Source organism: Macaca thibetana, chromosome 14, assembly GCF_024542745.1.
Source record: "Macaca thibetana thibetana isolate TM-01 chromosome 14, ASM2454274v1, whole genome shotgun sequence".
NCBI classification, from domain to species: Eukaryota; Metazoa; Chordata; class Mammalia; order Primates; family Cercopithecidae; genus Macaca; species Macaca thibetana.
In genome coordinates, this window is record NC_065591.1 from 49,064,877 (window position 1) to 49,089,759 (window position 24,883).

Here is a 24,883-nt window from a genome sequence, read left to right on the forward strand (position 1 = left end):
AGACTGGAAAAACATTATAAAAAAAAAGTCTAACTTGTTTGCTGATCATTTTAGTGGTTGAGGGGAGATGGAATAAAGCTAACACCTGGTAGTCGTGGTAGGGTCTGGGATTCAGATAAGACTTTTTTTGGTAACTATTAAAGCTCCATTTTAAATAAATGGAGATTTTTTGCCCTGTCAAAAACAAACAACAAACAACAGCAACAACAACAACAAACTCCAGCATAACTGGGAAGGTATTAGCATAGGATCCAGAATCTGCAAGCCTTTCTTTGTCCAGGTACTATGTGAGATACTTTCATATGCATTGTTATAATTTACAATTTAAACAGTATTTCTAGTGTGGTAAATTAGTTAACTGTTCTTTTCCCTAGATTTTGTAGTTGTAGAAAGGGATCCAATGTTATTCAATTTCATTAGGTGTTATGAGACATAAAAATTGGTATATAATTGAAAAATGCAATACACATTTGGCAGAATATTGTAAGACTGCAAATTATTATTTATGCAAACACAGATATAACAAAACACATATGGGCTATAATGTTTAGATCAATATAAAGTCCATGGTTTCTTTTTGGCACCATTCAGAAAGTATTTAGAAATTTGAGACTATATTTAATCATAAAGGAGGAAATAAAATAACTTATAATTTTACCTTTTTCTTTCATAATGAAATTTACTTCCTAGTAATATTTTGTTATATTTCATATAAGTCTTTTATCTATGTATGTATGAGAAGGAAGAACATGACTAGCTTGTTTACTGCCCTCTCTTTGGTGCCCAAAATAGTGCCCGGCTTATAGAAGGTACTCAAAAAATAGTTGTTGAGCAAATGAAAAAATGTTCTGCAAGATTGGATCATACTATACGTACATTTTTGTATCTAAAAACTCATTTTATTGATTTTTTTAAGTTAATAGTCTTGGAGAACATTTTTAATCATTACATCGTGTGCCGTCATATGGATGTACCACAATTTGTTTTACCATTACATTAGTGACTTACAGCTTTTCACTATTATAGTACAAAAGTACATTTATAAGAATGTCTTGTTTATTATCAAAGTGGTAAAAATGTTAACATGGATGAAAAATAACTCCCATGATTGTACTATAATGATCTCACCAAACTTCATCACCTCCTTCAAGTTTCTGCTTAAATGTCTTCTTAGTGACCTCTGCCTTGAGCATCCTATTTAAAATTGCAACCTACTAAACAATCCTGTTCTCTCTAATGCTGTTCTATTTGTTTCCAGAACCTTTTTCAATATTGAACATACTATATAATTTGTGTATCTTTTAAATGTATTGGCTTTCTTTCCAACTGGAATGTAAGGTCTATAATGGCAGGTAATTTTTGACTGTTTTTGTTGCTCATATTCCTCAGTGTCTTGAACAATGCCTAGAACATTGTACATATTCAACAATATTTATTGAATGGTTTAGTGAAACTTTTAAAAATGGAACTTTTAAAAAATTCGACATTCTTCAGTTTCAATGGAATTGAAACTTTTTTTTTTTTTTTTTTTTTTTTGAGATGGAGTCTCACTATGTCACCCAGGCTGGAGTGCAGTGGGACCGTGTTGGCTCACTGCAACCTCCATCTCCTGGGTTCAAGCAATTCTCCTGCCTCAGCCTCCTGAGTAGCTGGGATTACAGGCACCCACTACCATACCCAGCTAATTTTTTAATATTTTTAGTAGAGATGGGGTTTCACCATGTTGGCCAGGCTGGTCTCGAACTCCTGACCTCTGGTGATCCACCTGCCTCGACCTCCCAAAGTGCTGGGATTATAGGCGTGAGCCACCGCGCCCAGCCAACTGTCTGTTTTTTTAAGTTAAGAATCCTTTTTCCTTCACATGGGCAACTCTTATCAACCAATTTTTGCACCGGCTAAAACTTCGATTTTCTCCCTTTGAACATGTACACGTTATCCAATTAAATCAAATTATGGCACTTGATTGAATCTTAGGGCAATTTTGGATAAAGTCAAATGTCATGTAACAAATACCCCAAGCTTTTGCTTCTTCAAGTCAGTCTGAACTCTGTCTTTAGGTAGATGGTTTTGTATGAGAAATGTCACCAGTATCACTCCTTATCCCTTTCCTCACCTGGAAGTCCTTCTGGTAAGAACCTTAAGGCATGAAGTGGCAAACTCAGGTTAATCTGATTATTTATCTATACTTTGGGATGATTTTGCCTTAGTCTTCCCCTAACTAATATTGGTCATATTCTTAAAATTTCCTTAGGAAAGACATTTTACAAACTTCTACTTACTTTTTCACTGTGTATGGTTTATACTTTCCTTTAAAAATAATATAGTACTCAGGAGGCTGAGGTGAGAGGATCACTTGAGTTTATTCGTTTGAGGTTGCAGTGAGCTATGATAGTGCCACTGCACTCCAACTGGGTCAATAGAATGAGACCCAGTTTCTTAAAATAAAATAAAATAAAATAAAATAATATAAAACAATAAAAATATTACCACTTTATCTGTGGATATGTTAATAATATTTTAGATAATAGCAATTTATATAGCTACAGTAATCCCCTATATTTATATGGTATTTATAGTTTCAAAGCTTTTTAATAATCATGATCCTGTTTAATTATAAAAATAACCCTATGAGACACACAGGACCTGGTTTATTATATTCATTTTGCAGATGAGGAACTGAAGCACAGAAAAGTTAAGAGACTTAGTCTAGATCGTAAATCTAGGAAGTGGTAGAGAGGCCAAGAAAAATCTGTTTTCTGAGTTCTACTAGTTCAGTAACGTCTTTTTTCTTTTAGTCACTTTAACCTTCTCTCATAATCATCTTTTGAATCATCATCTTTTTGTTGACCTTTCTTAAAAGAGTCTATGAAAATAAAAATAAATGATCAGAATTTAAAATTTTTTAAAAATATTATTTTACTTGGTTTACTAGTCATTCCAGTTCTCAAGGGTTTTCCTTTAGGTTTTTATGTTTTTTTTTTTTTTTTTTTCCATAGCCTTTATCTTTTCCTTCATTCTGGCTATGAACATGGCCTTTTGTAGCAATTTGTGAAACCACTGGCTGCCATGTCTGCCTTTTGACCTTACAGAAGAAATACATAAAACAGGATATTAAAGAGTTTCATAAAGCAGAGAAAGGAAAAAAAAATCTAGGGTAAGTGGTACTTAGAGACATAGGCAGCTAGGCCTCAATAAGATCCATATACAACAAGTGGAGTTAAAGGACAGATTCTAGTTTTTTTCCTATAATGGAGTATATAGTTATGGGTGTCAGTTGTCCAACCTTTTAGCTAATACATTGTGTCTGCCATATTAACTTTCTCCCAAGATTGTTCCTATCCTAGTAGACCCTTACTACTCTGCCCCACACCTGCTATGATGAATAGGACTTGCTTATTCACATCCAGAAATATGAAATGGATAATTAGCTAAAAGGTCAGGGAATGATTATGGTTTTAGATGGACTATTGCACTCAGCTACAGAAAAACAAGGTGGAATCTTAGTTATTGGAATGAAGGCAAAAGGTCAAGGTCAAACTAGCAATAAGGTATATAATTTTATTTTGAGTTCTAAGGGATTATGTTGGATTTCTTCTTAGGTGAGTTTAAGGTGACCCTAGAGCAGTGGCTCTCTAACTTTTAAGGTATGTAAGAATCACTTGGGTGGTTAGGACTTGTCAAGTGGGGCCCAGGTGTGTATATTTTTTGCAAGCATCCCAGATTATTCTGATGCAAGTGTTTATAGATTGCATTTGCAGAAAATTGCCATGAAGCCTAGGATGACATTTATTGTAGGATAAGGGACCATGTCACTATAACTGTTGAGAGAGGAGGCATTTGGAATTTGAAAGTCAGACCTTTCTACTAAGAGAAAAATGTATGTCTTGTGCCCAGAGCTGAGTTTTGTTTATCTGCATATAAAAAGCAATAAACATGGGCTGGTATGTACTGGACCGCTGTGCTGTAAGCCTGTTAGATTTTTCTCTTCATGTATCTTGTATCTTGTATTTATGACCTGAATGCTTTTGTAATATCTAACAAAGATTTATACCGTTTCGTGTAAAAAAAGTAAGGCTGATTATTATTTTGGGCCTAATCTAAACTGTCCCTCATTTTTACTTTCCTTTTGATATCTACCTGATTAAATTCCCCTGTTCCTTCTACCTTCATAAATTAAATAGCATGAGTTGGGCAGACTGCTGTAATGCTAAGGGTTAACCAGAAGAGAATTACAAATGAACTATCTAGAAAGTTGATTATTAATCCAGCTAGAGAAGAAATATGCTTTTACTTAGCAAGAATGAGTATCCGAAGAGCTGATAATATTGTTCAGGCAGTGGGGTGGAATGGCAGAGCTTGGTAAGTAAAAAAAACTTGGAATTAATCTTTTATGTCCACTTTTTAAAATGATTAGAATGTTGATATATTTAAACAATTAAGTCTAAAATGAATTTACAAGCTGCTGGAACAAATCTAAAAAGTTCTAAATCTGTTTGTTAATGAGATCCCTATACATGCTATTGGTAGACAGTAACTAAAAACTATTTACATAAGTAGATAAATATATTTAATTTTGAATATTTAGAAAAATACATGATTAGATTTGTGATTAAGAACAAGGAGATGGGCATGGAGAAGTGATTACTAAAACAATCTAAGTCCAAACCTCAAGGAATATAAACTGAAGAATCTTGAGTGACAAACTCTCTTGTTTTTTTTCACAAGAGGAAGTTCTGGGTTCTTAGGTATTAAAATATAGTTTAAAGTAAAATATTCACGTAAAGATTCAGTGAGGTATTTTCCAGATGTCTAGTTAACAAAAACTGTTACAGGTTCTGATATTTTTGGGGTCCCAGTACTCATTTCATCATGATGATTAATAAGGACTTTTCTAAAGACAGCTTTTATGGTATTTGTGAATTACAAGGAAAGAGAAATGAGAGGATCTGTGCTATTTGTACAAAGAAAATTAAGTGAAAAGATATGATTTTAATAATGTTCTTCCACTAAAGACTGATCCTCCTGTTGTAGAAGAAATTTTGATGTCAATATTCAATTCTATAAGATTGAGGTTTTGCATGAATTACTTCATATTACAAAAATGAGCCTTTTAAACATAATGTGGACCATACATTATTGAATATTATTGAAACTCTATGTAATCATAAGTCATTTCAATGTAATATTGTTGTACTTAGGAGAAGTTAGGAAATATATTAAACTTGCCTTACATTGCAATTCCACACAAACAAATGCACATTTTCTTCCAGTGTACTTCTTGAGTGGGAATAAAAAAAATTCAAATTAGCATTTTGTCATTTAATGCTTAAATGAGCACAGAAAAAATATCTTTTTCAAAAACTAAAAATTCAGTGTTGGAAATCTACATTCTATGTGTGCATGTGTTGGTGTGTGTGTATTTGTGAAAATACATAGTATACATGCTTTCAAAATGCCAGAGCACTATTTAGTCCTATATACTCGACTTTTGTTAGTTCTAATGTTCTGGCCTATATTTAAGACTGGGAATAGTAGATTATCGTAAGTGAAATAATAAAAATAGTTAACATTTATTGAGCTCTTGTGTGCTAAATGCTGTGTTTTTAATCTCATTTAATCCTCATATTAACTCTGTGCTTGTTGGAAAGCTGTAAGGATTATAGTGTATGCTAAAACAAAAGATAAGCTAATTAAAGAACCCCTAACATCTGATGCTAAAAGTCTAGAGAATAAAGGCTCAGGAAACAAAATGAATAAGAGGGGAGATCTCTAAATTCTATGTGCTTGAATTTCTCAAAATTGGAAGATTTGATATGAGCCTGAGAACGAAGAGGGAAGGGAAATGAATCAGTGAATTCTTAGCATTCATTAATTCTTTAAACAATTTTTATTATGAAAATTTCAGTCATATAAAAATGTTTAAAGAATGGTATAAATACCTGTGTTTATAAGAAATAAAACATTACCAATATAGTTGAAGCCTTTTCTAGTTTTACATCTCCCTGTCTTCATGCTAGTGGTAATGAGTCAGGCATTTGGTGTCTTTCATTTACATGCTTCTTAAAAAAATTGTGCTTAAGTTCCATATTCCTTGTATGATAGGGAAAACCCCACCTACCATTCTTTGGGATCCAAGAAATACTTTTTCTTGGCTTCCTATTATACTTTAATTAAACAAACAAAAAATATTCTTAACATAAAAGACCCTGGCCCCACAGAATCTGACCCCTGTATTGCCAGCCTCAGCTCTTGTCTTTCTCCCAAATCATTCTTTCTGATCCAGCTACTGTACTGGTCTAGTGTCAGTTTCTTGGACCCTCTAAATTCTTTTCTATACCAAGATATTCACATAATGCTGTGTTCTCACCTGGAAGGCACCACTTTCCACTCTTCATCAGAGTGATTCCTATCCATTCTTCAGATCCCTGTTTAAATGCCATTTACTCAGAGAAACCCTTCCTGCTCCTTCCAATGCAAATCTTGTCTCCCTGCAAAGATCGTGTTTCTCATCCTTTAATTTATTTTACAGCAGATATTGCAATTTGAGATTATGTATCTGTGTGGTTTTTGTTTAGTGTCTGTCCTTCACTCAGGACTGGCCCATTTTGTTCTTGGATGTTTTACTTAGCATGTAGCACACACGGTCTTGCACATTACAAGCATTCAGTAAATATTTGTTGTTGTTATCAGGAAGAGGAATGCAGTGAATTAGAAAGAGTGAAAAAAGGGAGATTGAGAGAAAGCAAAGTACATAAAAATAGAGTCTGTTGGTTGGTTTGGATGTACTGTTTAGAGAAAATTATGCAACTTGATGCTAGCTAAGATTGGGGTGAGAGTGGTGGTAGAAATGTTTTTGTTTCTTAATATCTAGCTATAAAACATTTAACAGCTTTTCTTCATTGTTGTTTCTTGTTTTTCTGTGTAGTCTGTCACTTTGTGTCCTTGCTTTGGGGAATCTGTATTCCTGGACACAGGAACCGAACTTTCAAATTTTAAACTCATGGAGCAGCCCCAGTGGCTATAATCTTATTGTGGAAATGCTATAATGGGCTGTAAAAATCTGGAAAAATTTAAGACACAGTTGAGAAAAAAATACCTGGTATTTTTGCAGAGAAAAGCCATGAGACCACATGGAAGGGTTTTAAGGTAGATAACAATAACCAAAATATTCATAGTGTTGCCCGTTGCTAAAATATTGGTAGACACTTTTGTTTTTCTTCAGGAGAATATAAAAAGGTTACCAAAACATGAAAAAGAAAATGAAGTCAGTCTGAGAGGATGGTTGGGGTTTATGAAATGTCAGAATATACTTACATTATATTCTACGTAAATCTTTGCTGGCATTTGTAATTAAGTCCAAGGCTAAAAGATTATGCTGGAACCTTTTTTTGTTGGTGATGAGGGAAAAGGAGACAAAAAAGAGGATTTAATTAAAATGTTTTGGTTTTAAAAGGAGGGGATTTATACAGTGTCTCACTTGAAGTCGTAGAAGGTGCCATTATTAATGACATTGCACCTTATGTTTTTATTACATATTATACTTTCAAGTGAACTTTTTCATATATTATCTTATACTTTTTTTTTACTTATCTGCATTTTAAGAGCAGTAAATGACTATGGAATTATAATCGCGCCTTTTTCCATCTTCTTCAATGATATACATAGTAAAAATATACTTAAAAGTTTCAATCTCACAGTATTTGGAAAGATGAAAAGTTGGTAGATTCCTTTGAGGCCTTATAGTAACCCTGTGAGATGGTTAAAGTAGAGCTGTTATTATCTTTGTTTCACAGCTAGGAAAATTGGGACAAAAATCAGACAAGAGCCAGGACTGAAACCTTGTTTTTCCTTTTTAAATGCGTAGGTGTAACTTTCTAGATAAGATGCATATTCACCTCATCCCTGCACTCCCCAAAATATTTAGATGGGAAGTTATGTTCTTCTAAGGACCAGGATGAATTAGGTGGATGTTCTCCGTAAGTTTTCTAGATTTGGAAGTTTTATTTTTTCTACTTTCCTAAAGATGCAAAGTAGTTAACGGTTTCCAGCATATGGAACGGAGATGGTTAAAGGCATGTAATTAACAGAGACACATTACTAAGCCTAATTATAAGTTAAGGTTTATCGGATGAAGTTTAGTGGTTAATTCCTTGCCTGATATTTTAGGTTTCCAAAAATAAGAAGATTCAGTTGTGGGCTTAAAAGAATGAAATATCATAATTTTTTAGTAAATGAGCTGTGGCTCAAATGAAGCCATGTGATAAGGCAGAAGATAGTAGCCTCTTGAGTAGACAGCCAGGTCACATGAGCTGAAGATGGGCTGGTGCCCATTTAAAAGATATTTTAAAAGCAAAAGTAAAGAGCAATGTGTATGTCACTTATATATACATGTGCAGATAGGCAGAGGGATATTTTTTGAAAACAAATGCCAGGAAGTATTTTTAATGATTACCCAAGAAAGCTGTTGCTTCATTAAGGTAAAAGCCAAATCTTCTTGTTTTTTTTTTTCAACTGAACAAATAGTCTAGTTGCAGAGAAATTCGGTTTCTAACACTTTCCTGGGCTCAGGAAAAAGCCCAGGAAAGTGTTAGAAACTGTGGAGTGCTAGACTCAAGTTAGTAGTTGAAAGTCTCAGGGAATCAGAGTCATGGGCAAGCAGAAAAAATAATTTTGTAGCAGTTATGGTTGATAAAAATGGAATGGGCTTTTTGTTGAGATGATGATGGTCTTGTCATTAGAAAGAATTAAGGAGACAGATTAAAATGTTGAGTTATTCTAAATTAAAGTTTATGAGAAGATGTCCTCTGTGAGTCACTTGGCTAAGGCAGGGAAGTGAGTCAACTTAAGGGACAAACATATATTCTTCTATTATGTGAAGCCAATAATGAAGTTCATGAAGGCCAGACGTACTTTCTGGGTTGCTCAAGCATATGAATAATAAAAAAAGGTGTGTTTTTATCTGCAGACAGCCAATTGATATCTGGAATTACCCCAAGTAAGAACTTTAGACTTCACCATGTATCCCCAAACCTCATAAGAATTGGTGTGAGTGGAACTGTATTATAAAGGGAAACAGAAATCATTTTGTTTCTCCATAGGGTCCAGATCTGGAAAATAAGAATTTAAATCTGCATTTGGAAGAACAGGCTTTAAAAGTAATAAAAATTTTATTTACTTATCTTTAAAAAGCTTCTGATCTTCTGACACATGAAAAAGATAGTAGATCACATGTTTAAGCACTTCAGAGATTTTCTATTATTTTAGTTTCTCTTACTGAGGTAATACTTTCATTTAAAACATTAAGAATATTTTAAATTTAGACAAGTAAGACACAAATACATTCTTATTGTAGAACAGTGCCTGGTATATAGTGGACTGTCGTTAAGCATTTGTTGAATTAATAATTATTGAAAAAAAGATGAGCAAAATTTTTCTTAATGTCTTTTCTCACCCTAAAGACTATTTCTTTTCCCAAGAGTAACTACTATTTTCAATTTTGTTTGTATCCTTTCAGACTTCTTGTATAATCACATACAAATGTATGCCATTATATAGAAACGTGCAGCTTTATTTCGTGTCAGGGTAGCAGTTTCCCCTTTTACACATATTGCTTTATAGTTTACGTGCTTTTTTTCACTTAAAATGATGGCTTGGAGCTCTTTGTCAGTTTATATAGCTTTATCTCTTTTCCTTCTATATAATATTTTGTACTATATATGTACCATTGTTGTATTGATAGACATCTGAGTTATTTCCAATTTTAATATTCTCAACTGAAATTTTAGGTATTTAAATATTGAGGATGGCAAAACCTGACATCTTTTAAAATATATAAAATCAGTATAGAAAATTTCTACTTGGTAGAGTTATGAAAATTAAATAGAACGATAAAGGCACCTAGCACTCAGTGAATCTTTAATAAACATTAGTCCTCTCCCTTCCTTTCATCTTCTCTTAAATCATTTGCATGAGGATAGGATTGAAAGAATAAGGAAATATGATCTTTCACATACTCATTTTCATCTTTACTTATATGTTATTTGTATTGCTCACTGAATGTTTAATTCCCAGTCTGAAGGCTGTTGAAGGTATTGACTGACTTAGTGCCTCTTTCACCCGTTGTTCTTTAATGATTGGCTGAGGAGAAACATGTTTACTGATAATGAATTAATTCATTCACTGATGACTAAACATCAATTTGTGCCTACTATATGCCAGACACAAAGGGTATAAAATGAAAAAAGATATGATTCTCACAAGAATCTTGCAAATTTGTCACCAAGACAGACACATAAACTAATAAATATAGAATAATGTGACAAGAGCTTGGGTAAATCAGGGATGGGAACAACTAGATGAGCAGTCAGGGAATGTTTTCTTTTTTTATTATTATACTTTAAGTTCTGGGTTACATGTGCAGAATGTACAGTTTTGTTACATAGGTATATATGTGCCATGGTGGTTTGCTGCAACCATCAACCCGTCACCTACATTAGGTATTTCTCATAATGTTATCCTTCCCCTAGCCCCCCACCCCCGACAGGCCCCAGTGTGTGATGTTCCCCTCCCTGTGTCTATGTGTTCTTATTGTTCAACTCCCACTTATGAGTGAGAACATGCAGTGTTTGGTGTTCTGATCTTGTGATAGTTTGCTGAGAATGATGGTTCCTGCATCATCCATGTCCCTGCAAAGGACATGAACTCATCCTTTGTTATGGCTGCATAATATTCCATGGTGTATATGTGCCATATTTTCTGAATCCAGTCTATTATTGATGGACATTTGGGTTGGTTCCAAGTCTTTGCTATTGTGAATAGTGCCACAATAAGCATACGTGTGCGTGTGTCTTTATTGTAGAATGATTTATAATCCTTTGGGTATATGCCCAGTAAAGGGATTGCTGTGTCAAATGGTATTTCTGGTTCTAGATCCTTGAGGCATCACCACACTGTCATCCACAATGGTTGAACTAATTTACACTCCCACCAACAGTGTAAAAGCATTCCTGTTTTTTCACAACCTCTCCAGCATATGTTGTTTCCAGTCAGGGAAGGTTTTCATGGAGTAGATGACAGTTGAGATCAAACATTAAAGGTTTATTAACATTTCATTGAACAGATCAAAGGAAAGGACATTGGAGGCAGAGGAATAGAATGTGTAAAGGCATGAAGGAGTGAAAAAGCATGGTATCATTTAATATGTCTTTAAGGCAATACAAGAAATCTTTATTATCAGAGAGTAATTGGTAGTGAGAAAGGGCCATTTCATCCACTGAAAATTGAGAAAGGATAACAACTATAAACTCTGGGCAAAACACAACTATATGAAGGCACTGAAGAGCAACTTGAAACAGACTAAATCTTGAGAGGAGAATGAGCTTTGGAAGAATGGAGGGAAGGAAACTGGGTAAGTTTGTCATTTTCAAGCTTTCTAGTATGAGGGCAAGGCTGCAGAAAAAAACAGCATTTTTTTCTGACCTGCAGAATCAAGGGAACAGACTTTGGGCAACCACAGTTGCTAAGAGGTGAGGAGATAATCCTGAGAAGGAAAAAGCCAAAGAAAGGGAACCCTAACTTGTATATTACAAATCTCTGACTGATCCCCAAGCCATCGATGTACAGAATTGGTCTCAAGTAGCCTAAGTGAGGTTAAAAGAGCTAAATAGCTAAATAGTTGTTGCTCACTGCAAGTAAGGCAAAATATGCAGTTTGAGTCTCAGCAAGTAAGCTTCTTAAACAGCAATACTATTTAGAATACTATAAATGAATCTAGAGTCTCCACAGCATAGTGATCACAATGTCTAAGATACAATCCAAAATTGGTCAACATATGAAGAACCAGGAAAATTTGAGAAAAAAAAAAAAAAAGACATCTCAGTAGAGAGAGATAAATTATTGAAAAGAGCCAAAGGGAACTTTAAAAAAAATGGTATCTGAAAGAAGAAAATCACTTGAGAGGATAATCAGCAGAATAGAGATGAGAGTGAAACTGAAGATAGATCAATAGAATTATACAATTTAAAGAACAGAGAGGCCAGGCATGGTGGCTCAAGCTTACAATGTCAGCACTTTGGGAGGCCTAGGCAGGAGGACTGCTTGAGACTAGAAGTTTGAGACCAACCTGGGCAATGTAGCAAGACTGTCTCTACAAAATAATAAAACTAGCTGAGGGTGGTGACACGAACCTATAGTCCTAGCTCCTTGAGAGGCTGAGGTGGGAGGATCACTTGAGCCCAGGAGTTCAAGTCTGCAGTGAACTAAGATGGTGCCACTGCACTCTTGCCTGGTTGTCAGAATGAGACCCTGTCTCTAAAAAACAAAAACAAAAAGCCCCAAAACAGCAGAGAAAAAAACTGGAAAAGAAAAGAAGATGAATATAGGATTAGGGATATATGACAATATTAAAAGGTCTAACATACATGAGTCCCAGAAAATAAAAGACAATGATATTGGGGCAGGGAAAAAATTGAAGAAATAATGCCACCAATTTCCCAAATTTGGTGAAAGATATAAATGTACAGTCATAAGAAGTTCAGCAAACTCCAAGCAAGATAAATGCAAAGAAAAGTACATCTAGGCACCTCATAGTCAAATTGCTGGAAAACAAGAAAAATGTACAGGCAAAAATTGTTTTTCTTTTGTAAAGACCAAGAAAAAAAGACAATACAACTTACCAATATCAGGAATGAAAGAGGAATTATCACTACACATCTTACAGTTATTAAACTGACAATAAGAAAATATTATGAATATCTTTATGCCAAAAAGTTATACAACTTAGATGAAACAGACAAATTTCTTTAAAAAAAACTTACTAACTGACACAAGATGAAACAGAAAACTTAAATAGCTGTTTCTGAAAGAAATTGAATTTGTTCATTAAAAAAATAAAAATTTCTGTGAAGGAAACTCCAGGCCCAAATGATTTCACTTGTGGATTCTATAAAACATTTAAGAAATAACATCACTCTTACATAAACTCTTTCAAAAAATATAAGAGAAGGGAACAATTTCTACCTAATTTTATGAGGCCAGCATTACCCTAACACCAAACCTGAAAAAAAATTATAAAAAAGGAAAATTATAGACCAATGTCCTTAATGGTCGTAGATGCAAAAGTCTTTTTTTTTTTTTTTTTTGAGACAGAGTCTCGCTCTGTCGCCCAGGCTGGAGTGCAGTGGCCGGATCTCAGCTCACTGCAAGCTCCGCCTCCCGGGTTCACGCCATTCTCCTTCCTCAGCCTCCCAAGTAGCTGGGACTGCAGGCGCCCGCCACGTCGCCCGGCTAGTTTTTTGTATTTTTTTTTTTAGTAGAGACGAGGTTTCACCGTGTTAGCCAGGATGGTCTCTATCTCCTGACCTCGTGATCCACCCGTTTCGGCCTCCCAAAGTGCTGGGATTACAGGCTTGAGCCACCGCGCCCGGCCGATGCAAAAGTCTTTAACAAAACAACAGCAAATCCAGCAATATAGGAAAAGGATGAACTATCACGACCAAGTAGGGTTTAGTCCAGAAATATAAGATTGGTTTAACATTTGGAAAATGTTGCTGTATTAATAGAGTAAATTAGAAATCGTATGATCATTTCAATAGATACAGAAAAAACAGTTGACCACACCCATTAATAATTAAAAAACTCCCAGCAATCTAGGAATATCATATAACTTTTTTAATCTGAAAAGGATGGCTATGAAAAACCTACAACTAACATCATATTTAATGGTGAAATAGTGAGTGCTTTCTTCCCAAGATGGGAAACAAGATACTGTCCATGCTCATTCATCCTACTTGACATTGTATTTAAGGTCCAACCATTAGAATGAGGCAAGACAAGGAAGCAAATAGTATAATAATATAAGAGGAAAAAAGTAGGACTGTATCTGCATCTTTGCCAAGGTCATGCGATACAGGATGATTTCTTTTGTATTTTAATGTATTAAGTGGGCGGGGATTAAAATTGCATGGTATACAATGGGAAAAATGATTTCATTTTGAGTCAACTTTTACAAATTAAAATTAATAAAAATAAGTTTATATATTGGCAGCATTCATTTATAATTCTAACTATGCATTAATTCTTAGAAGAGTGATCATGTTTTTAAGAGTAATTTTTCAGGTCAAATATTATGAAAGCAAAATCAATTTTCACACTGTAGTACCATCTGACATGACAAAGGCCATTTTTGCAAATAAAATTTCCTAAGGACTTTGCTTAATCTTTTTATATTCAAATAATTCTTTTATGAATAATCTACCATATTGACTGTCATTCCTGCCACTTTCTGGTTCTTCAGTTTTTTTCTTAGTCTAACTGTAAATTGTTGATTTTTCAATGGTTTGAGCTATTCTCTGACACTGTATTTCTTTGCTTCATGAAATCTTGCATCTTTTGCAAGGTGTGTGGTTTTGTTTTGCAGTCACCTTACATTTTTATTTCGAACACTGGTTTCAATGCCACAATGCAATATCTGGTAATTGACTAGCCTGATTCTCAAACTTGACTGAAAAAAAAATTACAGGTGTATGGCAGTTTTAAAAAGTATTCTTTTGCTTAGGTTACACTTCAACCAGTTAAATCAATCTTTTGAAATGGGACCCAGGTATCAATAGTTTTTATAGGTCTCCACGTGACTCCAATGTGCCAACAAGTTTGAAAGCACTGTCAATGATTATCAAAGACACAAGGACATTAACCCAAATGTGTGAGATACATGTTAAGTTAATCTGTGAGAGATGTTTACGTGAAGAGTAATTTTACAAATGGTAAGGTTATTAATGAATGCCTTTTACCTTCTATATAATTTTGGTGACTCACGTAATGAATATTTGGATAATGAGAGAATTTCCTAAATCCATTGAGTGCCAAGTATATATGGGCCAGGAATACAATGGTGAACTAAAATGTATGTTGTACCTTTCTCTAGTTTACAGTCCAAATAAGAGGAAGACATTAAATAAATATTTAATTGTAGGATAATAAATACTATGAAGGAAAAAGGAGACCTAATTTGGTTTGGGATCAAGGATGGTGACTACACATTAGTGATATTAAAACTGAGACATAAATTATAAGTAGGATATAGTTTAGTGAAGAGGAGACAGAAGAGGGAACAGTATTTATGAGGGCCATAAATGGAAAAGAAGCTTGCAAGCTCTAAGAATAGATATCAAGGAAAGATGATTTAGAGAGCATTCAACAGAGAATAGTTAGAGAAGACCAGGTCTTATGTTGCTAAGTGTGTGTATATGTGTCAGGAAGTAGAAATAGAAAGATAATGTGGAATCAGCTTATTAATGAGTGTTATATCTATATGAAGGAATCTATATCCTGTAGGTTATGGGGAAATAATGAAGGTTTTTAAGTAGGATATTGACATGATTAGATTTTTTGTTTCAGGGCCATGACTCAGTTACTTCACCCCCCCGCCTGCCCTCCACAGAAAAGGCTTTTCCAGTGTGGTATTCTCAACTTAGAATCAGGAAAGTAAACTTTTCTTTGTGTTTCCTGCATTATGGTAAAATTATTGAAGTTGAATGGATTCCTCCTTCAATTCTCATTATTATCCCACTTCCAAGCTAAACGCAAAACCACATGTGTAAGAACAACAAAAAACAACAACTCTGCTAATATTCCTCAAGAGCCATATGCATACCAATACAGGCAGAGTCTTCCTATGAGCATTACATTTTGCCAAAGACAGCTTTGAAATAAGGCTGGGGGAGCTTGAGAGCCATACTCCAAGGGGTTGGCCCCAGAGAACAATATGGCTCCAGATACCACAGATCTCTGAACATGTTAATGTGGCCCAAGGCAATTCAACAGCAACAAACATGAAACTATCCTCTTAATTTGAATGACTATTAGCTAGTAGGAAAGGAAATGTGAGAGAAAAAAAAAATGCAAAATTTTAATTAAATAATGTTTTACGTATTTTTCTCCTTTGGACTCAGTTCAGTCATAAATGATATAGCAGTTGCCTGGGATTTCCACAGCATTAATTATTTCAAAAGAGCAAAAAATGAATCAGAACCAAAAACTTATTTATTACGCCCTTCTTTCCTTTTAAGAATCATGAAGAACTCAGCAACTTTTCTGGTCACAGGAGTTTGCATTTCTAAGACTTGGGTGTAGCCAATTTAAAATGGACTAAAGTATGATCCCAACATAATAATAAAGGAAAGATATTTGTTTTATTTTTTCTTTACCTTTCTGTTCACTGAAAAGTTTTTCTTTTAAGTGATGGAAATGAGACTTGAAAATAATGACACTACTGAGATAAAGCATACCTCAAGAGCATTGTTTTTAATTTTCCAAGGTTAAAATGCACTTCAATAAACATTTTACAGGCATGATTTAAACTTACCCACTTTTTATTACGAAGTATAGATGCCTCTGATATTAAAAATGTTATACATTGCTTTTAACCCACTGACAATCATAATCCAAGAAAAGAAATGAAATAGTCACAGCTGAGTCAGCTAAAGTGACAGTTAGATCTGGAGATGTCAAGTTTTGGGGGAAATTATAGAAAAGGTGAACTGAATATTAATTGGGATCAGGGAAGCACATAATCTAAATTCTAGTTATGATTCTGCCACAGATTAACTGTGTGACTATTTCATTTAGTTCATCTGAAATCTGTACTAGCCCTGTACTGTTACTACTACTACTAATAATAACAGTACTTGAAGTAATTGAGAGTGTACAACATCCTACTACTTTTTATTCTGCTTTTCACTCTTTTAAAGTTAGAGCTCTGGTTAATGAAGAAACAGGAAAATGATTTCTATTTCTGGGAAGATGCCCTTTTTCCAGATGAAAAAGTCCTCTAGGATCTGCTGTACAGCTCTCTGGCATGTTCTGTATTAATTTATTGTACATGGTGTTCAGTGGGACAGTTCCAAAGAGAGATAGATACTACAGGTGAGAAAGAAAAAAAAAGCAATACGTTCATTTCTGATATTTTAGTTTGCTTTCTATGCTGCTATTCTTTTTTTTCCCATTGTTCAGTGTGATTACATGGTAATAGTTACATTTGCCGAAAGCATTTTTATTTCTATTTTAGAATGTAAAAAGGTGCATTTCACTTATGACTATGTGTCTTGAAATTTCTCAATTTTTTCAGTTTATTTCTATCTTTTCCTAGAGTTGTTTAAACATTTTTTTTACTCTAAAAATGAGGGTGTGTCAGAATTATTGCAAGCAAAGATAGAGGTAATCATATGTGGTTTTTGTTATAAGGTTTGTGTTGCTACTGACTACTATTTAAAATAGTATCTCTAAGATGAATCTACTTTTAGCATTTTTTTCTTTTTCACGTGAATTTATTGTGCAACAACTAATCAAATTTTTCTCGTATGTTACATTATTTTAATACCTTTATTCTTCTAGGATGTCATGAGGCAATTTGAACAGGGAACTCAGTTTAGAATGAATTAATCTATTGCACATTTATATATTTCTTAGGTTTCTAAAGACTTCTTCTGTACGTGCCAATATTATTTTTACAATTTAACTATACATTCTGATTCCTAAGCAGTTTCTTGTTTAGAAAAAATAGAAAGGTAAAAGAAGATAATTAAAATAACCTATATTTCATTACCAGAGATAGTTCCTGTTAATATTTTGGTGTAATATATGTGAGGATGAGGTTATATCATAGTTGTATCTTCTGATTTTTACATTTAATTTTTTAACAGCGTTTCTCAATGGCTCAGCTATCACTACAAACATCTGATTCCTGAGCTGTTCCTTGAGCGTCTGTTAAGACTTTATCTCTACATTGAGTGGTCTCCAAATTGCTGGTTTTTTTTTTTTTTTTTTGAGTTCTTGTGTCTGAATTTTTGGTTTCCTATCTTTGCCTTTTTCAGACTTGAAGTTGTCATTTCTCTGTAATTAGTGTTTTTGCCTTTAGCAATATCAGTCCTCTTCCCACACTCCTTTATAAGCTGCTACTTCTATTTGGCTATGAGCTGTTAAATTAGATAAGACAAGAGTGAAAACTAACATTTTGTAGGCCTCCCTTTTGTTGTACAGCACTAATGTAGGTGCTTTTACATGTGATACCATTTAATTCTCAAAATAGCTCCTTGAATTGCTATTAGTTTATATTTAAGGATATTAAAGATCCATTTATTGAGCACTTAGTATATGCTAGGCACTGTGCTAAGAACATTACATGTATCTATTAGGTTTATTCCTGCAACACTGCAGCAAGGTGAACTACTATACAGGTAAAGATACCTGGACTCAGAGAAGTCGAGCAACTTGCCCACGATTGTATTATTGGTAAGTGGTGGAAGCAGGATTTGAACCTAGGTGTGCTCCTCAAATAATTAAAATTGTGCTACAGTTATGCTTAAGTAAGAGTAAATAGATTCTGAGCTGAGGAATTCTCTTTTAAGCAAAGTAAATAAGCTTTAATGTATTTCCTTGAGACATCTGTTTTGGATTTTGCTGCCTTTCTGATTCTTCTTATTGCTCTGTTATAAGGATGTTGCTGTGTAAGGAATCTATGGAGCAATGTAGTGACATAAGTGTGGGAGAGTCTAAGGAACTCAGTATTTAAGCTGAATTAATCCTAAAAGAATGAACTTTAAACATTTTATGAAGGAAAGAGCAATTCTTATTATTGTTACAGAAGTCTCTATTTCATGACTCATAGAATCATGAGTGCATTCTTTGCTAAATTTCCTATATCAAAGGGTACTTAAACAGAAGTTAATACAATAATTACCTAACACAACATTGTACAGCTATATTTCTCAGGGAAACAGGATTTAATCTCAATGTATACTTCAAATTATCCATGAAAAGGGAACAAAAAGTTTTAATTAGTTTTTTTGTCTTTGTTTTTGTTTTTGTTTTGTTTTGTTTTTAATGGTGCTTAAGAGATTAAGTTGTGGTTAAGAGCTTGGTCTTTAGCTAGTCTGCCTAGGTTAAAATCCTGACTCTGCCATTACTAGTACAACTAGTACAACTACCCTGGAGTTGACAATGATTCCACATTGAACTCTCTAACTTCATTTAGGTCCATTTCTTAAATCTAAGCACAGAAACACCTAAAGTTGCAGTATTTTATTCAGAATAGACACAAGCTTCAAGTGAGGAATTAAATATAGCATCTCTTTACCTTTAGATAATTTTCCCCCAAGTTGAGAGAGTTCCTCTGCCTTTTGAAAATATATTAGGTAAAAGGGTTACAGTGCAGTTCTTTTCAACAGCTGAATTGAGTGTTGAACGTGCTTGGTATTCTATAACAGAGAGCACTCCTTATTAATTTGCTATTTTATTATTGAAAGTGCAAATAGCAAATTATTCTCCCTCCCTCTGTTGTGTGCATGTGCAAGACAAAGATAAAAGCCATGTTTCCTTCGTGGAAGGGTGTGGAGGTAGAGGATGATTTCAATTAGAAATAATGACAGCAATAGAGGCTTCCAATGAAGATATCGTGGCCACCAAAGGACAAAGGCAAGAAGTTAATTCCTGAAGTCGAGGTATTTGATTAAACATTTAGGCTGTTCTTTATGTGTGCAGATGACAAGTATGTTGTTATTTATGAACTGAGTGACACCGTATTTGACAAAGGTTTTTTACTGAATGTTTTGATGATGGTTGGGAGAGAAGCAACCCTGTGATATCCAGAGATCCTTTAATAATTAAAGTAAAAATAACATTCTGATAAGCAAAGACTTCGTTTTTTAAGACTTTTACTCTTCTTTTATAATGATTAACTGTAAGAAGTTGCTTATTTTAATAGTGGTTTATTATTCTGGTTAATAACATTCACTTGGAGAGAAAAATTACCAGACTTTGATTAGAATGTCTATTGTGTGTTTTTTTTCCCACTACCTTAACAAATTGTTTTAGAAATAGCTTACAACTTAGTGTCACCCTCAGGTGTTTTTATGTCTAAACATTTATTTTTAAAATTTTGGTATTGTGTCCATTGTGCCTCTGCCTGTGTGTGTATGTGTATGTATGTTTGGGTTTTGGGAGGGAGTGGGGGAATAAGGAGAAGTTTTAGATATGGAAGTCAGTGAAACAAGATGTGTGAGACTAGAATTTTTTACTGAAAAAGAAAAGGTTTCAAGCATGTTTTCTCTTTTGGAGAGAAAAAAAATGAAACTGACTATATTATGCATATTTTCATGAAGAATGTATATAAATATAATTTGGAAAATTATGAAAACAAATTTACTTTCTAGAGATGGAAGAAAATATATGTGACTTAAAAATTGCAACAGAGGTAAAGAAAAAAATTGAACGTATTTTAAGCATAGTGTCCAACTGGGATAAAGTTTTAACAGAACAAGCTGAGCCATTTATAGATTACAACACTTTTAATTTTGTCAGTGTTACAAAGTGTTTATTTTGATAAAGAATTTGTTGATGGTCTATCAGCTTTTCCATGTGCAGAAGTGCAACTGGGTGATTAGTTAGGCTGGAGGCTAGCAGCCAAAATTGAGAAATTTGGTCCCCAGTTCTTTTTCTGGAATAAGAAAAAGCTACTGAGTTTTCCTGGGCCTTGATTCCCTATTGCAGAAATTCTTCACTATCAAGGATGTCAGCTCTTTTCTCTCTTCTCATTTTCTTTCTTTCTTTCTAAAATTCTCTTTTTGTCTTGTGGCATTACCATCTTCGTCTGTGTTTAATTAAGTAAGTACTAATTTTGGAGGTGTTCTAGGGTTTATATTAGCTTAGTCATATGGAAATTCTTTACATTTGTATCAATATTTTCTGTAATTATAAAGCCAAATAATCTATTTTTTTTTTTTTTTTTTTTTTTTTTTTACTGTAAGTTTAAAGACAAGGAATCTAAAACTTGGAGAGATTATTTGGCTTGCTCAAGATCATATGTTTAGAAATCAGGGCCGGGACTTTTGGCAGTGCCACACTGCCAATTAATTGATTCCTGTTCATTTAATTTTTTATCTTGCTATATTGATGACCAGTGTCAGTACATTATTTTTATCATCTGTTTAACTATTTTTCAATTGTCTTATTTTATTATATCTACCTATCTATTAGTATTTGCTTGATTTCTTTTTATGTCTCATTTGCAACTTGATATAGTTGACAGGTTTCATCATTAAATTAAATTTGGAATTGGTTGGATAGAATATACCAATACATTTAGGAGATTTGCTTTTCCTAGAAAAACTGTCATAGTTATTTGTGTCTGTTTTGGCAGTAAGAAGTTACTATGTTTTTTTTTTTTTTTTTTTTTTTGCATTTAGCCATAATTATGGACTTGTTAAACAATTAGTTGGAAGAGTGGATTTAGATAAAAAAGAGTAAATATAGTCTTTCTTATTACATTTTTTCTGATTAAAAAACCAAACTATGGTTATTGGAAAATATAAAAAATAAATTATAAAAGCCCTGTAATGACATTTAGAGATACCTCAGAATGTTTATACTGATTATATCCTTGATGTTTTTCTATTTAGATACACATATTTTTTAAAGGAAAAATGGGATCTTATTGCACATGCTGTTTTGCAAGCTACTTTAAAAAAGTTAACATGTGAGCATTTCCCTATGGCATCAAATTCTCTTCTCCTGCCTAACTTTTCTTTTTAAAATGAACTTTTTATTTACTCTAAAAGTAACAGATATTATATACAAGAAATTTAGGCAATACATATAAAAATAAAAAAAAAACCTTTTCACTTTATATTAAGGTATACACACTTTTTGTATTGAAGATTTTATGTCTGCCTATCTAATGTGCATATATATGTATATTTAAACAAAAATGAGATCATATGGTATCAAATGTTTTATAATCTATTTTATAATTTAATGGTATATAATTTACAGTTTCTATGATACCACCTGTTGTTTTACATTATTAATTTTAATGGTTGCAGACTATTCTATTGTGGCCATTTCATAGCTTAGCTGGTCATCTATAGGTAAGGTTATTTTTGATTCTCCATTATTATTAACAATGTTGCAGTAAACTCCTTTGTAGCTAAATCTTTGCACACATCTGTAATTATTTCGTTAGTTTAAATTCTTAAAAATAGATTGTTGGGTAATCCCTTTTTAAAGGAATTTGATTCATATTACCAAAATGCCCTCCAGGAAAGTTGACTAGTTTACTCTTGTCAACAGTGTATAAGAGTACTGATTTTTCCTCATCCACTCTGACACATTATTATTATTATTTTTAACTGTTGTCAATATGACAAGTAGAAAATGGCATCTTATTTTTAGTATAATTTGCATTTCTTTCATTAGTAGTGAAATGGAATATTTCTTCATTTATTTGCATTTTTTTTTCTTTTTTTGAGATGGAGTTTTACTCTTGTTGATCGGGCTGGAGTGCAATGGCACAATCTCGACTCACCACAACCTCCGCCTCCCGGGTTCAAGTGATTCTCCTGCCTCAGCCTCCCAAATAGCTGGGATTACAGGCATGCGCCACCATGCCCGGCGAATTTTGTCTTTTTAGTAGAGATGGGGTTTCTCCATGTTGGTCAGGCTGGTCTCCAACTCCCAACCTCAGGTGATCCACCCGCCTCAGCCTCCCAAAGTGTTGGGATTACAGGCGTGAACCACTGTGCCCAGCTTGCATTCTTTTTTGAAAAATAAATTTCTTACTCATAACCTTTGAGAGGTAGTATAGATTTTGGAGTCAGATTGTTGATGACAGGGTTTGAATCTTGGCTTTTTCATCGTTACTTAACAGCTCTGTAAACTTGAGCATTTACTTAATTTCTCAGTGTTTCAGTTTCCTTGTCTGTAAAGTGGGAATAATAATATTACTTATGTCATAGGTCTGTTGCAAGGATGAAATTCATGAATATATATAAAAAATTTAGAATAGCCTATCACAAAGTATTGTGCATTATTCTAATGGGAAATTAATTTGTATTGATTTATGAGGTCTTTATATGCTAAAATAGTAACCCTTTGTCATGTATGATTTAGACTTTTTTCAATTTTACCAATTTGTTTACTTAAAAGTTTTAGAAAATCAAATCTCTCTCATGAAATCTAAAGTTTTATTCTTGATTTCTGCCTTTAGAACCATTTTTAGAAATGTCTTTCCCATATAACGTTATGTAAATGGTCACATATATTTTATTATAATGTTATTTTTTACCTTTAATTTTTCTAATCTATCTAGAATTTATTTTGTTGTGTGATATACAATTAAGATATGAAGAACCAATTATCTCAACAATATTAGTCATATCATTCATCTTTTAAACACCATAATTTTCATTATAGGGATATTTGGGTCTATTTCTTAACTTCTTTAATTGATCTGTCCATTCATTTGGCAAATTTTAATTAGTCATATTTTGTATACTTTTTAGTTGAATTATTCTCATTTAAAATTGTCTTGGTTATTCTTAACTATTTGTTTTTCCACATGAACTTTTGAGTCATTTTATCAAGTCTTTCCCCCTACCCCCACTTCCAAGTCTCTGTGATTTTAATATAATTATACTAAATTTGTAAAACAATTTGGGCCGGGCGCCGTGGCTCAAGCCTGTAATCCCAGCACTTTGGGAGGCCGAGACGGGTGGATCACGAGGTCAGGAGATCGAGACCATCCTGGCTAACACGGTGAAACCCCGTCTCTACTAAAAAATACAAAAAACTAGCCTGGTGAGGTGGCGGGCGCCTGTAGTCCCAGCTACTCAGGAGGCTGAGGCAGGAGAATGGCGTGAACCTGGGAGGCGGAGCTTGCAGTGAGCTGAGATCCGGCCACTGCACTCCAGCCTGGGCGACACAGCGAGACTCCGTCTCAAAAAAAAAAAAAAAAAAAAAGCAATTTGGGATCTTATGACAAAATCTCAGGATGCATTGTATTTTACTTTAAGGACACATTTTTAATTTAATGAATCCACAATACCTAGCACATAGTAGGCCTCAGCACGTGTTTGTTGGATAAATGTTAAATGTGTTAGTACTTAACTAACTGTTGAACATTTAGGTTGTTTTGATGTTTTCTCTCTCATGAGTAATACTTTAATGAACATTTAACATATAAATTTTTGAACACTATTATGATGATATCTGTGGAGTAAATTCCTAGATAGCTAGTTCAAAGAGAATTTTTACTGGTTTTGATACACTTTGCCAAGTTGCCTTCCTGAAAGGATGCACCAATTTATGCTCCGCCCAACAATTTGAAACCGTAGTGTCTTGATCAGCTTATTTGTCTCCTCATAGTATGATGCAGTTCCAATTTCTAATGCGTTTGAAATTAATATCTCATGGCAAAAGAAACATTTTTACTTTTAAAATGCTTGTTTATATTTTCTGGGTATGGAGGAGGTAAAAGATACATAGAATTTGTTGAATTTCTAGTAAAATCCTGACTCTTCTGCTATAGATATTAACACAATGGAAATGTTTTTCTACATGCTTGGGCAGAGTCACATGTGCAGGAACAAGATAATAATAACAATGAAAAGAAAACAATAAATATTACTTTAGAATAATGTCTTCAAGTGGATTTTTTTTTTCTAAAATTGTTTCTCTTTTTTCGTATAGTGAAATTACTTGTTACCCTCTTCTGATAAAAACAAATGTTGGTTGCCTATATAGTTTCTATGTCCATTTGATTTTAGTTCTTTCTGTGACAAAATATTTTCAGTGGTACCTAGCATGAACAACCTCACTCCTCATATTATTAACTGGCTTAAAGTGGCAATTTCTGGTGGAGAAGAAAATTCACATTGATTAATTTTTGTCCTTGCATACCTGGGAACTGAGATATAAACAAGGAAAACTAACATTACAGTTTTGAGTAGTTGTACAGTAAGAAGCTAATTAACAAAGGGCTTTACCCTGTTTCCTGCAGTTTTTATTTATCTACTTACTCACTTTTTAGTCTTCCTCTTTTTCTTTCTCTTGA

General features: G+C 33.6%; 1 protein-coding gene across 18 annotated transcripts in view; it reads left to right on the forward strand.

The window, feature by feature from the left end:
• Positions 1-24,883, forward strand: part of SOX6 (SRY-box transcription factor 6) — a 784,476-nt gene that overhangs the window by 345,736 nt on the left and 413,857 nt on the right. For 2 of the 18 annotated variants that reach the window (XM_050759335.1, XM_050759344.1), the window contains one exon: positions 15,397-18,288. The exons of 13 other annotated variants lie outside the window; for them this stretch is intronic. The gene's annotated coding sequence lies outside the window, so the exon portion shown is untranslated. 3 more of the 18 variants (XM_050759340.1, XM_050759336.1, XM_050759343.1) reach the window with 3 other exon arrangements.